Source organism: Narcine bancroftii, chromosome 12, assembly GCF_036971445.1.
Source record: "Narcine bancroftii isolate sNarBan1 chromosome 12, sNarBan1.hap1, whole genome shotgun sequence".
NCBI classification, from domain to species: Eukaryota; Metazoa; Chordata; class Chondrichthyes; order Torpediniformes; family Narcinidae; genus Narcine; species Narcine bancroftii.
This window is the reverse complement of record NC_091480.1, coordinates 91,159,488-91,177,266: the sequence shown is the minus strand read 5'-3', so window position 1 is coordinate 91,177,266 and position 17,779 is coordinate 91,159,488. Positions and strand designations below refer to the sequence as shown.

Genomic DNA, 17,779 nt, shown 5'->3' with positions numbered 1-17,779 from the left:
TGACAGGTTGCTTTTAATGGTGCATCTGTAGAAATTGTTGAGCATTGCAGGACATGCCAAATTTCAAGTTCAAGTTCAAATTTATTGTCAGAGTACATGCATGACATCATATACAACCCTGAGATTCCTTTTTTTTATGGGCCAGGAAGAATTTCTACTTGTTGGTAGTGTAAACTGTACTCAAGAAAAAAAAAGATGTGGATACAAAAGAGAGAAATGTAAACAATGTGTGCAAATACAGAAAAAATAAATATTCATGAACAAATAATGTGGAAAGGAAGAGCCCTGAAATGAGTCCCTGATTGAATCTGTTGTTTAGAAGTCTGATGGTGGAGTGGCACTTATACCTCTTTCCTCATGGTAGTAGTGAGAACAGAGCATGTCCTGCATGGAGTGGATCCTTGACGATTGCTGCTGTTCTCAAATGGCAGCGTTGTACGTAGATTTTCTCATGCATCTGAGGAAGTCGAGGCTCTGGTGTATTTTCTTGGCCATTTCACTGATGGACCAGGACCAGGGTAAGTCACTGGAGATGTTTACCCTGAGGAATTTAAAGTTGTCTACTGTATCTGCCTTTAGCACCTTTGATCCAGATAGGGGAATCTTTTGGAAGTCAATTACCAGCTTGCAGATGTTGACAGAGGGTATTGTCCTGGCACCAAGTCAACATTCCTTCTATTGCCCTTCTGTATTCTTACTCATTATTGTTAGATATCTTTCCTACAATGGCAATTACATTCACAAATTTGTAGCTAGAGTTGGAGCGATATATGGGCACGCAGTCATAGTTGTACAGGGAGTAGAGTAAGGAGATGAGTTCACAACCTTATCAGGTTGAGGTGATCCTGTAAGAAATGCTGTCACCAATCCACACTGATTGCGAAGTCATGGATCCAATTGCAGAAAGATGTGCGGAGGCCAAGGTTACAGAGTTTGGAGGTGGGTTTATTTGGACCTTTTGTGTTGAAAGTGGATCTATAGTTGATCAATAATGTCCTTGTTGTCCAGGTGCTCAAGGGATTGGCTGTGGACCTGGTTTGGCAAATTGGAATGTGTGGAGGGTGGCAGGTAGGTTGGAAATGATGCGAGCCATGACCAACCTCTCAAAGCATTTCTTGTCTGTGGATCTTCATGAAGATAAATGTCTTTCTCCCACAGCATTAGAACAGGGCCTGTAAGTTAAGTAAAATGTATCCCATTAATTTAACCTCATCTCACACTGTTCTGAACATCCTTCCAATCTTTTGCTACCCAACTGTCCTGCCTGCTCTTCCACTGATCCCAATCCCACTATATTGTCCACCAGTATGCTGCTTTTCCCAATTTCCTTTCTCAACAGAAATGCCAGACTCCCATTCTTGACCCCCAGCTACATTCTGTTCTCTCCTTGGAAATGATGGGCTAGGGCAGCACATGCTTACGTCTGAAAATCATTAATGTGGGTAATCGTGCTTTTCTACTTGAAAAAGGAAGTGGGTGCTGCAGCGCATTGAATGACTCGAAGACTTGTTGACTCAAACCAAGGCTTTAATCAACAAAGGGCTGGAGCGTATTACACCAAGGTTGACCAGTCCAGACTGACCTGGGTCTGGTTAGGAGCACCCCTTTATGATTGGTGTGGCTACATCTCTCAGCGAATCACAACAGCTATATGCAAATATACATTGGTGATAGTATTCTGTACTATCACAGGTGCATTAGTAAGTTTGCAGATGATACCAAGATTGGTGGAGTTCTGGCAGTGCAGGGGATTATCAAAGAATGCAACAAGATATTGCTCAGTTATAGGTAAGGAGAGAAAAATGGCAGATGGAGTTTAATCCGGGTAAGTGTGAGGTATTGCACTTTAACAGGTCTAAGGTAAGAGGAATGTGTACAGCTCACAGCAGGGTTCTTAAAAGTATTGATGTCTAAAGAGATCTAGGGGTTCAGGTCCATTGCTCATTAAAAGTGGCCACATAAGCAGATAGGATGATAAAGTCGTATGTTATGTGTGATTTTATGGCCACCGTGACAGAGGTGCACCAAAGAAGAGGTACAAGGACTCCCTAAAGAAATCTCTTGGTGCCTGCCACATTGACCACTGCCAGTGGACTGATATCGCCTCAAACTGTGCATCTTGGCGCCTCACAGTTCGGCGGGCAGCAACCTCCTTTGAAGAAGACCGCAGAGCCCACCTCACTGACAAAAGACAAAGGAGGAAAAACCCAACCCCAACCCACCAATTTTCCCCTGCAACCGCTGCAACCGTGTCTGCCTGTCCCGCGTCGGACTTGTCAGCCACCAACGAGCCTGCAGCTGACGTGAACATTTACCCCTCCATAAATCTTCGTTTGCGAAGCCAAGCCAAAGAGAAAGAGAGAAAGATTGTTTGAGACATAAAATATAAAAGTAAGAAAGACGTGTTGCACCTTGCATAAAATTTCGGTGAGGCTACACTTGGATTACTGTGTGCAATTCTAGTCATCCCATTACAGGATGTATGTTGAAGCTTTGGAAAGAGCCTAGAAGAGATTCACTGGGGTGATGCCTGTTTTAGAGGGTATGAGTAATGGGGAGATAGAAGAGGTTGTTTTCTGGAGGTTGGGTTAGGCTGAGGGGAGACCTGAGAGAGGTTTTTTTTTTTGGCGCCCCGAGAACCTACTACAAGTAACCCGAGAGAGGTTTATCAAATCATGAAAGGTATTGATGGAGTGGACAGACAGAATCTCTTCCCCATGACAAGAGTGTCACACACGAGAGGACTTGCATTTAAAGAGAGAGGGAAGAGGTTTAAAGGAGATGTGTGGGACAAATATTTCACACAAGGCCCTCTTACAAAGCCTGTGGGAACATTGAGCCTTTATCGTGCCACGTCTTCTGTGTAGAAGGTACAAAAACGGAATGGGGACGGGTCATTGTAGTCCCGCCTTTAAGCCTGCAACAGAGGGAGTCACAGTGCCAAATCAATGTCTATGTATGCTACGCATCACACTTGATGCTACAAGTCCCACCTCTTTAGCTCCGGGAATGCCAGCTTGTGGTGTAAAATAACACACTGGCCAGCATTATGTTGGCATTGTTTGGTTCAATGTAAACAAGCAAAGCTGGCTTAATGATGGGTATTCTTTACAGCAGTATTGCAGGATCTCAGTATAAAAAGGCCAACAGAGAGTGGTAGGTGCCTGGCACAAGCTTCCACGAGTAGTGGTGGAAGCAGAGACAATATTAGCACTTAGGAGGGTTTTAGACAGACACTCAAATATGAAGGGGATGGAGAAATATCTCTCAGGTTCAAGGAGCAGATTTTTAGTTTGATTTGGATGTCAAGTTCAGCCCAGACCACATTCGAAGGGCCTGTTGCTGTGCTGTACTGTTCGATGTTGGAATGGACATGCAAGAACATCCCAACACGTGCCATTCTAGTCTTAAAAATTTCACAACTATTTTCATAAATTTTGGCCACAAAGTAACATCTGGTGATGTTGGGTTCGAAAGAATGTTGGACTAATTGAAGTGTCAGATTACCTTCCCAAGGTCCACAGAGTAGATATTGAGAGGGGACATTCCAATGAGGCCATGTTTGTCATTTTCTTCCACAATAGTGAACAACTATTGTCTACGTTGAGTCAGCCTTCTCCTCCTCTAGCCCACAATGGCGTAGCAGTTAGCATAACACCTTTACAGTGCCAGTGATCGGAACACAGGCTCGAATCCCACGCTGTCTGTAAGGAGTTTGTACGTTCTCCCTGTGTCTGTGTGGGTTTTTCCTGGGGTCTTTGGTTTCCTCCCACTGTTTGAAATGAACTGGGGATTATAGGTTAATTGGCTGTTAATTGGGTGGCATGTATACGTGGGCTGAAATGGCCTGTTACTGTGCTGTATGTTTAAATTTAAAGGAGTATCTCTTGATTTTCCCTGCCATTCCCAGTGAAGTACTTCATCATTAAAAGATATTTTGTCACTTTGCTCAGTCAATTAATGCTCCAGGCTACTACTGGAGTGCCAGATCAAGCATCATAGATTGCATTTCTTATTGATGTTAACCAGTGATTAATCAACTTTATGCAAAACTCTAGCGAGTTACACTTTCTCCCCAAGTTGTAAGGCGCTCTTGGTTCAAGGACTGGATGTCAGAAATCCATGCATTCTTGGAAGAATGTTAAAAAAAAACCCAGAAGAAGTAGTATAGTCATTCAATATTCAATGACTACACTAAGAACAAATTAAATTTCCAGGTGCCTAACCAGTGACAGATTATTCCATCACTCTGCTGTTTTACATAATTCCAATTAGATGATCTGTGGCATTTTCAGGCAAGCTACAAAGGTGAATTCTGTTAGTGATCAATGGCAATTCAAAGTTAATGCTATTAGAAAAAAAAGAACTCCCATCCCATGTTCATGAATGGTTTATTAATATTTATTAATCACAGTAGTGCACCTGACAACACAAACTAGCTTTATATGGTTGCAATGTGCTCTGAAGCTTTCACATCCCAATTCAGTGGCATTATTGGCAAGCATTCATCTCATGCAATAACAATTCTTCCAAACTGGCAAAGTCTTATTGCCATACTGGACATCCAGACAGTTAAAATCAGAGATGATTTTTGTGCTTAAGTTTTAATTATGTTTGTAGGGTGAACATCCAATGTAGTGGGGAATCTCTAGTGACTTCTTAATTAGCTGTGGATTTTATTGGGTAGATCTCACAAAAACTTGCCTCTCTTGGTTGCCCACCACTAGGTCACACTGATTCTTCCAGCATTTCCTTCAGAATGTGCTTCCTTCCTCCAGGAGGTTTGCTCATAGGTAACATTCTCTAAAAGGCCCCGAATGCCAGTGGGCATTTCTCCCGGGACACAGGCTGTCAAATCAACTGGTTTCTGCTGTTGTTGATGCCGAATTTCTCTTCAGATTTCCGATTTATTGTCAGAGTACATACATGACATTACATACAACCCTGAGATTCTTTTTCCTGCGGGCCAGGCAGAATTACCACTTATTGGTAGTGCAAAAAAAAAACTGACTCAATGTACACATGTAAACAAATAAAGACAAACCTTTTCCCACCTTTGTTGGCACTGGGACATTCAGCGAAGTCCAATGTTCTGGACCTTCTGCTCCAAGCTCCTCTGTGCTCCAATTACAACCCTTTCTCAGCCGATCCTTAATTTGTCCACACATGTAAACAATCTATGCAATACAGAGAGAGAGAAAAAAATCCTTAAAGTGCAAAAAGTAAGTGTCCTTAAATGAGTCCCTGATTGACTCCGAGGAGTCGGATGGTGGAAGGATAGTAGCTGTTCCTGAACCTGGTGGGGCGAGTCTTGTGGCACCTGTACTTCTTTCCTGATGGTAGCAGCGAGAACAGAGCATTCTGTGGATCCTTGATTATTGCTGCTGCTCTTCCATGGCAGCATCAAATACATACCAGACTTCTGAGATCAATCTATCATTTATTTATTTCCTGAGTCAGACAGCATCATGGATAGAAATGGTCAATATTTTGGGTCAGGACCCTCTATTGAGACTAAAGTAAAAAGAGGAGATATCATAGGACAGTACAGGCCCTTTGTCCCCCGATGTTGGGCTGACCTGTATATTCTTACCAAAACAAAAACTAAATCCTTCCTATCTCGTAGCCCTCTCTTTTTCTTTAATCCATGTGCCTATCTAAGAGCCTCTTAAATGCTCCTAATGTTTCAGCCTCCACCACCACCCCTGGCAAGGCATTCCAGGCACCCACAACTTTCTGTGCAAAAAGAAACTCACCCTGATGTCTCCCCCCCCCCTAAACTTACTTCTCTTCACTTTGTACAGAGTGGGATAAAAGGGGCTGAGAGTGAATAGGGTTTTGGACAAAAGTTGGGAGGGTGGAGAGACACGTAGAGGGAGAGACCACAGGATGGGGAAGGGAAAGAATGGGTTTAAGAGAAAGTTGACAAGGGGATTAGAGGGAGAAAATTAAGTAGATATCCTCTCACCTTCACTACAGTTTCTTTCAGTGCAAGGCTTCAAAAATTTGATTTTGGAAGAGTGGGGACTGGGGGAACCTGGAGTTATATTCTTGTTTGAAAGAAGTGATTCTAGATTTTTTTGTGTGGAATGGAAAGTCCCATTACAAAGAGCAAAGGATATGTGAGTAGTTTAGTGAGGACCCTCTTTGGTAGGTCACAGTGCTACATTATGACTGGTTATTTCCTAAGTAGCATTGTTATACTTGTTATCTTAACTGAAAGAAACTTCCTGGCCATGAATCTCTCTGGAGCTCTGTGCCACAATGACTTTGTCTCTCTCACAGATATTCAGTCATCTGTGATCATCTGTCTGATATGATGCATGACCTTGTTATGGTGTGTAAACCCTAAAGGAGGAAGGGTGACTAATCAATCCGTGAGACGAGTTGTACACGTGAAAATGTTTCCTGATCCGAGCAACACAAGGTATTTTCCTCAGGGTGTAAATCTCTCAGAAATAGTACAGGACATAAACAAGGAAGGACATCTGTTTGTTTTTGTGACTTGCATTAATACTCTGCAGTTTTGTTCCTTAAGGGGGATTTCTTCATTGTGAAGTTTTGATATTTAAATCATGAATGCTAACTGCTTCTGATCTGTTGTGCATTTTGTCAGCCTAACTTTGGAGCAGACCTTTGGCATGAATTATTATCCCTGACTCCAACTTAGAAAACTTCAGGCAACTGTTCTCAACCCTTCTCTTTCCACTCATCTACCACCACAGAGCTCCTATGACATTCTATGGCACAGGTGCTCTGTGGTTAGTAAGGGATTACTTAAGACTACACAAAAGAGTCTGGAAAAACAACCAACTGAAAAACCTCACAAAGATGAGCGTATACAGAGCCGTTGTCATACCCACACTCCTGTTCGGCTCCGAATCATGGGTCCTCTACCGGCACCACCTACGGCTCCTAGAACGCTTCCACCAGCGTTGTCTCCGCTCCATCCTCAACATCCATTGGAGCGCTTTCATCCCTAACGTCGAAGTACTCGAGATGGCAGAGGTCGACAGCATCGAGTCCACGCTGCTGAAGATCCAGCTGCGCTGGATGGGTCACGTCTCCAGAATGGAGGACCATCGCCTTCCCAAGATCGTGTTATATGGCGAGCTCTCCACTGGCCACTGTGACAGAGGTGCACCAAAGAAAAGGTACAAGGACTGCCTAAAGAAATCTCTTGGTGCCTGCCACATTGACCACCGCCAGTGGGCTGATAACGCCTCAAACCGTGCATCTTGGCGCCTCACAGTTTGGCAGGCAGCAACCTCCTTTGAAGAAGACCGCAGAGCCCACCTCACTGACAAAAGGCAAAGGAGGAAAAACCCAACACCCAACCCCAACCAACCAATTTTCCCCTGCAACCGCTGCAACCGTGTCTGCCTGTCCCGCATCGGACTTGTCAGCCACAAACGAGCCTGCAGCTGACGTGGACTTTTTACCCCCTCCATAAATCTTTGTCCGCGAAGCCAAGCCAAAGAACTTAAGGTGGTATATGAGTGGAAAAAAAAGGGTTGAGAACCACTGGCTTCGGGCTTCCTCCATTTTGACATGGCGAGGGCAGATGGCCTTGGAGATGCTTGGGTTAACAGATCGGATGGTTCCTTTTCCCATTCTTTTAATTTGTTGTAGGATTCCTAAAGCTGTCCTATCTTAGAGGAGTAACATAATATTTAGTTCGCATGAGGTAATCAGGAAACTAAATAGCACTTTTCTTTCAAATGTTGCAATGTAAGTGTAAGAAAGTCTTGCTTCATTTACCTCGTGTTTTGATTGTCCTGGAATTGTATGTATATGATGTCAGATGGCTGCCTTGCCTGAACAGGGATGTACTTGCATTGGAGGGGGTTCACTGACTATTTATGGCTTGATCCCTGGCTTGGTTGATGGAAGTCGGGAAGGTGAACAGAGGACAATTATCTTCTGAGGTAGTGACCAGAATAGTCGCATTCACTGGAGTGTTCAGAACTATAGGTAACTAGATGTTAAGTATTACATTTTGCAAGGCCTTGGCTGTAACATTCAATTAGAGAATCAAGGCCCAGGGAGTTGGCACCAGGAGATGGAGGCAGCTCAGGAAAAATTTCTAATCGATGGTTGTTTTTAGAATTGTGCATCAGAGAGATGTGTATGTTCAGCTAACGAGTACTTTCACTGCTGAATCATGAGTATGAATCATGAAGTTAATGTAATAATTTGGCCAAGAGCTTAATGAATGACAAAATAGACTCCATGGTCTGCTTATCTTTCAATTTGTTATGTCCTAACCTAGCCAAAAATCCCTGCATTGCTTCACAAAAGGAAAATAAGAGGAATGCACCATAAACAAACCTTTTCCCATCTTTGTTGGCACTGGGGCATTCAGCGAAGTCCAATGTTCTGGACCTTCTGCTCCAAGCTCCTCTGCGCTCCAATTACAACCCTTTCTCAGCCGATCCTTAATATCATGTCACTAAGATTTTAGTCAACCTCAATTTCTATTTTCTTATGTCATGGTGAAGGCTCATTTGGACAACTGTACAGACTTGTGGATCAATCCGATTCCATCATTAATGTTCCTGTTACCTTTTCTCTCCACCTTCCCATCAACTCCTGCAGATACTTCCGTTTAATATCACATGAGGGTAACTTACAGTGGCCAAGAAATCCTCCAACCTTCCATTTTAGCTCATGATCAATTAATGTTAAATGTGTACTCCACGTTTCCTATCATCCAGCATCCTCCCCACTCCACTTCCAAACTCGCCCTGCCTTAACTCAAGATATCATGATCCAAATCTCCAACATTGAAGGCAAGCCCAGGAATCAGAAACTTTCTTCCCTACTTCCCTCCCCTGCTGACCACAGTTGACCTCTTCCCCTCACCTTCCCATACCAAGAGTTCGTCTGCAAAGTCACTCTAGTGCCTCAATGATGTTCACCTCCAACTTCTCAACCTTTGTTCAAATCAATGAATCCTTGACTGGCAATTTTGGGCCCACGAAAGAATTGTGGCAACTCACCACTGCCCATGACCACTCTTGCCTCGGATAATGCTCTCTGTACAGGTTCAGCACTAAAAGGAAAGATCCTATCCTTATGTAAGGCTGACTCTGTAAGGTCAGCACCTTGATTCTCTGACACGATTATATTTTCAAATGAGCCTTGAATAAATGGGCCATAATACAATGCGCCATAATAGATTAATTCTTTTCTGCTGCGATCTTATGAAGGAAGAAAGGAAATCCAAATGCTGACAGTAATTGCAACCAGTCCAACTGCAAACACCAGCTAATTTCTACCGAAAAATGCACTGAGAGATAACTGAACACAAAATAAATAAGTTGCTTACTGCATGTGGTCACCAGATTTGATTGACAGGAATATCAACTAATCACGATGTTACAAATCAGCCGATTTTCATTCTCCAGCAGGGGAGATGTGGAGCTGATCTGCTCTAATGCTGTTGACTTTAAACAACTTATGAAATCAGAATCAGAATTTATTATCATGAACAAATCATGAAATCTGGTATTTTGTGGCCACATCATAGTTGTATAATTCATTTTATACCATGCTATGTTGCTAATTGTTTTTTCATTTTGAGGACTCATTATTTTCTGCTGAAGTAAGGAGTTATCCATAATACTTCAGGTATATTATTACACTTCAAATAGAACAAGAATTGTACTCTATAATCATTTTAATGTAGGCACGTGATATTGTATGCAATATTCAACATACAGCGTGACAAATTATCATTACTCTTGGAGTATTAGTCTATTGTAATTAGGTAGATAGATGCCAGAAATTCACTCCCATTACTGTTTGGTGAATAAATAAGGAAATAGACATCAAAAACTCAATTCCATAATTGCCTGGTGTGTAAGTTCCAGGAATCGATAGTCCACAACCTAATTCATTATTGTTTGGCCTGCAAATTTGTTTTGTGTTTTTATTTTTTATCTTATTTTATAAGATGGTTCATTTAATTCTGCTCCACACCTTTCATAAGGAAAGTCTGCATAATTCATTGTTTCAAATTGCAGTGAGCCCCCCTTATCTGTGGTTTTGGATTGTGTTTTTAAAAACACAATCCTGGATGAAAAAAATGATGAACCTAGACCTTTCTTTAGGTCATAATCTTGAAATAAACATTATTGGTAGAGCACGCACATTGGTCACAGTTTGTTTCATCATGGAGACCTAAGCTCTATATCCAAGGCTCATGTGTCAATTGACTGTTAATTCCTGGTTGTGGAAAGGCAGGAATTTGATAGAGCTTCACGCAGGTTTAAATCTGGGGGAAATCAATCTAAGAAGCACTCCCGAATGAGTCGGTAACATAGAGGAATTATTTTTGCGATACCTGGGTGCATTCCAATTTGTGGCCCACTGTTCTGGCTATCCATCCTGAGGGATGATGATGGTTTCTTTCAATTTGTTGAGTTCCTGTGAACCCACTTTAATAATATTCTATTAAACCAATTTTGCAGAGGTGCTCAAATTATTAATTTAAGAATCATTGCTTGATAGATCATTGCTTGATATAATTGAGCCTAACTCAAGCTCTTTCTTTTCTTTTTTTTCTTTGGCTTGGCTTCGCGGACGAAGATTAATGGAGGGGTAATGTCCACGTCCGCTGCTATAACTCAAAATGAAACTAGGAGTTTACAGTTGCTGATCTGGGATATAACCCAGCTGAATATTCTAACAGGTGGTCATCAATATCCTAACTTTCACAAAGCTCCACAAAAAAATATTAACTACCCATTTGCCACAAGAGCCTTGAGCCCCCACTCTCCCATACCTGATGTATGTTTTGCAGGCAAGACAGAGAATGTGAACTGGTGTTTTAAAATTGTTCTTTATATTTCCTTAAGACAAATATTTAATATCCCTTGCTCATTTTGGTAAACTAAAATGTTACAATATTGCTGCTAAATCTTTCTTCTGTTGGCAGATATTAATTGCATTGATATTTGTAATGCCAAAAATAAGATGGTTCATTTAATTCTGCTCCACACCTTTCATAAGGAAAGTCTGCATAATACATTGTTTCAAATTGCGGCGAGCCCCCCTTATCTGTGGTTTTTGTTTCAGTTACCCGCGGTCAACCGCGTTCCAGAAATTCTAGAAATAAATAACTCATAAGTTTTAAATTGCGCACTATTCCGAGTAGCAAGATGAAATCTCGCGCTATCCCAAATGGGACGTGAATCATCCCTTTGGCCAGCGTATCCACAGTGGATACACCACCCATCCGTTAGTCACTTAGTAGTCATCTTGGTTATCAGATCGACATAGTTGTAAAGGTTAAAACCTCGTGTGTTTGATTTGTAGTTAATTTTGTGCCTACCCCTTTTAAGAAAAGTATTGTTTGTAGTGTTACCATGGTGACTATAACATCATAGGTCGTAATATCTGAGCGGACCAAGTGCTTCCATCTCATTCTTTGAAGAATTATGAAGGGGACACAAGTTCAAGATACTTTTCTTTGAATTTATCTTAATTCATCTTATTTTGTCTTAATGTTGATTGTTTACATCTGTTTAAAGTTGAATATCATTATATCATTATACAGAACGCTTTGTTTATTCATCGTTATGCAAATCTCAATGCAAAGTTATGCAAAATTTTTATCTGTTTTATGAATGAATTAAAGCTACTTAAAGCTACATCTACAAAGTTTGGTTTATTGGATTAATAAAATAGTAATTCGGAATATTGTTGCTCATGCCTCTTTGAAGATGACACGTTTTGAAATTTGGAAATACTAGTAACTTGGAAAATTTTGTCTATAATAGTATATATAGGGTTCGGTACTATCCATGATTTCAGGCATCTGCTGGGGGTCTTGGAACATAAGGGGAGATTACTATACTTGAAGACTTTTGGATGGGAACTCCCCTATGTGGTACTTGAACTGAAGTACTACCTTAGAGATTGACCAGAGATCGAGGCAAGGTCATTTCTAGCTTCCAGATTTGTGGACTGGGGTAAATTCAGATCATATCTAATATTCTAATAGAAAAGACAACATGGTGATCTGGGCACTAACAATACCTGTAGCTCATAACTTTTCCTGAGGTAGAATGATATGGGTAAATTATTCTTCCTTCTCAGAATCTGTAATATGGACAAAAGTATTGGTTACAAGAGGCCCCGAAAATGACTGAATGCAGTTTATTTAGTTTTTACAGAGAGTTGCTCTTTTCACATGGTAAATCATCCATTTTATTCCAACTTGAAACTCTGGCGCATGTAAGCGAATGAATGACAAGGATAAACACTGTGAGGTTGAAAGAAGGCAACTAATCTATATTAAAAAAAATATTGTCATAGAATTCCTCAGTAAATGAAAAAGTAAGCAACTTTATACTGCTTCATGAAGAAGCATGCAAGCTTGGTTTCCTGTCAAGCTGTGAAATAGTGAATAATAAAGGTTCAAAATGGAAAAATGAAGGTAGCTTGCTGTGTGGCACTGTGTCCGTTCACAAATTCCACCTTCCTCACCAGTCCCCATATCCAGGTCAATGCACTAATTCATGTCAACGTTACTTGATCCAATAACTGTCCTTAAAATCCATCGGCAATATAGTTTCCAAGAAAATTCCATTTTGTTTTAAACCCACTTATTTAATGAATAACTTTATTAGTTAAAGAATATAGTATTTAAGTTAAACTACCCTCTTTGAGGTATGTGCAGGCACTTAATAATGGCCTGCGCTGTGGATGCAATGTTAAATAAAGTAGAGTTAGATGTTTCAGAATTAGATATTTCAAAAGCTTGGAGTTTTACTCTATTTCCAAATATTTTGAGATATTCACAGATCAGATGGATGGATTTTTTTTCGATTTGACAGATTTCATAATATGAAATGACATGTTTTTGAAGCTCATTCATTCACATTATTCCAAGCTAAACAGGTAACATCCCACATATTTTATGGTGCTCTCAGCCTGGGAATTACGTGAGCAAAATAAAAATGACATTGACTAATATTTATATTTGAGTGGCTAAGAAAATTAAATTATTACTTTTTTTAAAAAAAATTAAATTTAGACATACAGCATGTTAACAGACTATTTCGGCCTAGGAGTCCGTGCTGCCAAATTTACACCCAATTAACCTACAATTCTGGTATTATTCAAAGGGTGGGAGTAAACCGGAGCCCCCAAGGAAAACCCACGCAGACACAGACAGTGCAGGATTCGAATCCCGGTCCTGAACACTGGCGCTGTGAAGGCGATGTGCCAACTGCTACATCAGTGGTTCTCAACCTTTTTCTTTCCACCCACAGACCACTTTAAATATTCCATATGCCATAGTGCTCTGTGATTAGTAAGGGATTACTTAAGGTGGTCTGTGGGTGGAAAGAGAAAGGTTTGAAAACCACTGTTTCAATCGTACTTAATTGACTCATTATGTGCGTGGTTTCATAATGCCAAAGGAAATGGGGCGAATGCCACTTTTTCTCCAGCAAAATATTTCAGTAACAATTGGGTCTAGAGCAGTGATTCTCAACCTTCTCTTCCCACTCACACACACCAGTCCCTTACTAATCACAGAGCACCAGTGGTACGTACAGAATAATCCATTTACAGCATAATTTCTTAAAATTTCTGTGCTGGGAATAAATAACCTATCTGGGAGTTTCTGGGCTAAACTCTGTGTAGCGCATCGAATGACTCAAAGGCCTGTTGACTCAAACCAAGGCTTTTATTAACAAAAAACTGGAGCGTAGTACATAGAGGTCGACCAGTCCAGATGGAGCTGGGTCTGGTTAGGAGGAGCCCTTTATGACCTGCCAATTGGCGTGGCTATGGCTCTCAGCCAATCACTACGACTAAATGTAAATATATACATTGGTGATACTATCCTGTATTATCACACTCTGATATGGGATATTTTATGTATGGGAGAGTAAAAGGAAAGTTTCCTTTTTTTGAGAAATGATCTTGAGGGTGCCATGGTTAATGTAGTGGCTTGCACAACACTATTACAGTACCAGCGACCAAAGTTCACAACTGGAGCTGTCTGTTTGTTGATTCTCTGCATGGTTTTCTTCTGGGTGCTCCGCTTTCTTTTCCCCTTGGGCAGGGAGGGAGGGATAAGTTGTTGGTTAAATGAGATACTTGGGCCGCGTGGGCTCATGGGCTGGAATGGCCAGAATTTTAAATTTTAAATATTTCCACTGTTTTCTGTATGCATGCTGAAGAGGCTATATAAATCATGTTCCCACATAAACTAGCACAAACCAATCAGCTCCATGCATAATTTTCCAAAACTGCAGAGTAATGTATTAAGTAACTTATGGAGCCAGCAAAAGATTGAGCTGTCACATCTTGTTCCATATAAAATTATCACAAACTACTTGCGCAGGGAAAAATATATCACATGGTAGAAACACAAATGACCATAGATATATTCAGAATTGTAATGAGGCACCCTTACCAAAGGACCTTAAGTGACTGTAGGAGCTCCACAAAAAAGATTTAAAAGTAATGTTTAACCTGTGGCTATTGACAGTGAGGAAAGTACAAATCACAGATACAACTAAAACAAAAGGTGATACACGCAAGTAGCAGATTGCTTCGTTCATGTGCAAAAGATTGAAAAAACCTGAAAAATTGATAGTTGAATGGAAAGCTTCTGTAGGGTTGTGTTTTCAATGCCTCATGTGTCATCATCGAAACATTAATAATTCATCCCTGAAATTAATAAAGAAGTTTGTATGTAAAGAATCTCAGGGTGATGATGTCATGTATATACTCTGACAATAGATCTGAAATCTGAGTCACGGATGGATAAAAGGACTTCTTGCATCTGGAACATGTCTATTTTGGATAGTGTATTGTTCTACCAATTGTGGAATCTGTCCTTAGAATTGTCGAAAATTTGCCACAGGCTCTTCAGCCCATCATGTCTATCCTGGTCGAAGGAGCCACCCAGCCAAATTCTCCTCCTTGCACCACGTCTGCTGTCCTGCAAGGTCACATTTGCATCAAAGTGCTTTTTTTTAAGTGGGTTGAGAGCTGGGTTTTGTCTCAATTGCCATTCCACAAATGAGATCCAGACCTGAACCACTCTCTGGTTTTATGTTTTTAATTTTTAAATTTTTCACATTATGAACCATACTGACCAAAATACACACAAACATTTTCCTCTTGAATATACACAGTGTCATTTTCTCCCCTTTTCCCCCTTCCCTTTCCTCCCTCCTTCACCCCCCTCCCCACCCACTCAACGTTCAACATATATATGATACATTCCCAAATGTATTACCTTGCAATTCCATGGATTCAATCCAATTTGCCATTCTTCTGTTCAACTCACCAGACCATCTATATATTTCTGTGGTCTGAAGCTCTCCTTCTCTTTAAATCCCAATCATGACTGTATTTGTCTTTCCATGTACTTCTAAGTCTATTCCGTTTATCTGCATGACAAAAAAAGATCAAGGGATCTGGGGAACAATCCTCCGGTCACAAAGATGTCCCCTTTACATTTTGTGTCTTAACAATGAGCCAAATTTGGATTCAAGTTACTACTTTTCCTTGGATCCCATGGCTATTTACTTTTTTAATCTGCTTGTTTAGTGAGATCTTGTCAAAACGGCTCATTAAAATCTGTTACCAAATCAAATATATTGCCTTCCTTGTTACTTCCTCAAAAAACAATAAAGTTTGTCAACCTGGACCTTAATAATTCCATCCCAATTGATCATCCTGGATGTGGAAATAATGCATAAAACAGCGATTAGCTATTAATTTTGCTGAGGTCTTAGATACTAAAACTGGAGACACTCAGCTGGACAAACAGTGGCCTCTATATAACAAAGGTAAAGATACAGAACCGACGTTTTGGGCTTAAGGCCTTCATCAAGGTATTTTTTACCTTTGCTAATATAAAGGACATTGTTTGACCTGCTTTGTTTCTCCAGCGTTGTGTTTTTAATTCAACCACGGTGTCGACAGACTTTTGTGTTTTACTTCTTAGATACTAAATTTGTCTGCAATAGTAGACAAAAATCAGTAATTACGGTTCATATGGAAAAAAATTACATTTAGGAGAACATATGTTCAGTTTTAATATTCTGCAATTTTCCTAGTTGTTTACTTTGCTCAAAAACAACTTTTGGAGGAAATAAAGATCTCAGAATTATATTATCCATGAAATAGATTCATGTCATAACCTTGCCTTTGTAATAAACTTGAGATCAATAATTCTGAGCAATGCTCTGTGGATGTTGGCTCTCTGTACATTTGTCACTCTGGTTGCCCCTGTCAAGGGAATTTTTATTTGTTTATTTTTTTTAATGCATTATTAATGATGGTGGTGGGCAGTAGCAAAAAGCAACATGTGAATGTTATCTCTCTATATTTCATTTCTCCATATATCTTGAGTAAATGCTTAGTGTGGCCAGGAAATGGTGGAGATTACTTTGGATTCGTTCAGCTGTTTAGTATGATTTAACCTGTCTTCCGAAGGTAGCAGAAAATCACTGTGCTTAGATCTAACTTTAGCTTCAGCTGTCATGAACATTTTTTGAACAGTTTTGAAAAAAAAAACAAGCTATGGCAGATATGTATATTTATTTTAAAACAATTATTAAATTTAGCTCCTTATGCAGTCAAATTGGTCATAATTGCTATTCTAAGCCATTGTATAAACAGTTCTATCACTTTACTCATTATCTTCCAAATCACTAGATTTGATCCTCAGTGACTCTCAGACACATTGCAGCAACATGTATGTACCTGTCTTTCACAACAAGCCCATTAAATTGCTCTTGATGGAGTTCAATAGAATGGGGCTCTAATAACTTGGCTGTTCTCAGCGATCATCAACATGGGGGTGGGTAAGTGAGGGGGAGGGGTGGGTGGGTTATTATGCGCTCCCAGTCATTTTCAATTGTGTGGGACTGCCACTTTAAGAGAACAAATTTAACAAAGCCCTGCATGCTTTGGAGAGTGACTGAACTGACAGCAGGCTGAAGATTGCGCGCTCCTAAATTGGATACATCCGAAGAGATCAAGTGACCAACAGATTCAAGGCTGAGTACACAGTTTTGCCTAGGAGCCATTTTGAGGAGACTGTGCTGTTGAGCAGTGCTCTTGGAAGTAATACAGCAGAGTGGCCTTATATGTGGTTATAGACAATCTGTCTGATTTCCCCATGTTATAGGGGAATGTGATGTGGCCATTTTAAGGAGTCAGCATTTGGAGAAGCATCCTTTGAAGGGATACTGTGCTGAAGGTGGCCTCATGTCGAGATAGACAGTTTGTCTGATTTCTTCAGGTTATAGGGGAATGAGAATACCATTCTGTGACCAAAAAATGAAGGTCACTTTGATTGGCTGACCCATGGAAAAGATTCTAGAAGCAGAAGAAAGACTGCATTTGGATTGTGACCATTGTGTGGCTGACCCACGAAAAGGGTTTTGGAAGCATTGTGAGCAGCACTCACTTTGTGTCCCCTATGCCAACAAAAGGGGAGTTTTGGTTATCACTCATCTAAAAAGAACATTTCGCTGGAAGCATCTCGACAAGGGTTTCACGAGTTAATAAATATTCTGTCACCCTCAGTCTCTCCTACCTACTTCGTGAACTGCTTCACATCCATCTAAAGTCTGCGTGTCTCATCGAGTTCAAATCTGCGTGTCAACGTTGGATGTTCTGAGACCGAACTTTGAACTGCCTTTCGGGAATTGTGCCTTGAGCTTTAGTGGCTTGGGGTATTCCACAAACACATAAGTATATTCGCCCATAGTGGGAGATAAGTTAGATAGCGTTA

General features: G+C 40.6%; 2 long non-coding RNA genes across 2 annotated transcripts in view; one reads left to right on the top strand and one right to left on the bottom strand.

Annotated features, from left to right (window-relative positions):
* Positions 1-335: 335 nt before the first annotated feature.
* Positions 336-6,117, bottom strand: LOC138747287 (uncharacterized). The gene is made up of 3 exons (XR_011347410.1): positions 5,969-6,117; positions 5,055-5,177; positions 336-1,172 (listed from the first exon to the last, which is right to left on the bottom strand). It is a non-coding gene; the product is annotated as an uncharacterized lncRNA (long non-coding RNA).
* Positions 6,118-6,241: 124 nt separating this feature from the next.
* The window catches only part of LOC138747441 (uncharacterized), a 109,070-nt gene continuing 97,532 nt past the window's right edge, over positions 6,242-17,779 (top strand). Inside the window, exon 1 of the long non-coding RNA XR_011347500.1 lies at positions 6,242-6,427. This is a non-coding gene — a long non-coding RNA (uncharacterized lncRNA). The remainder of the gene's footprint in view (positions 6,428-17,779) is intronic.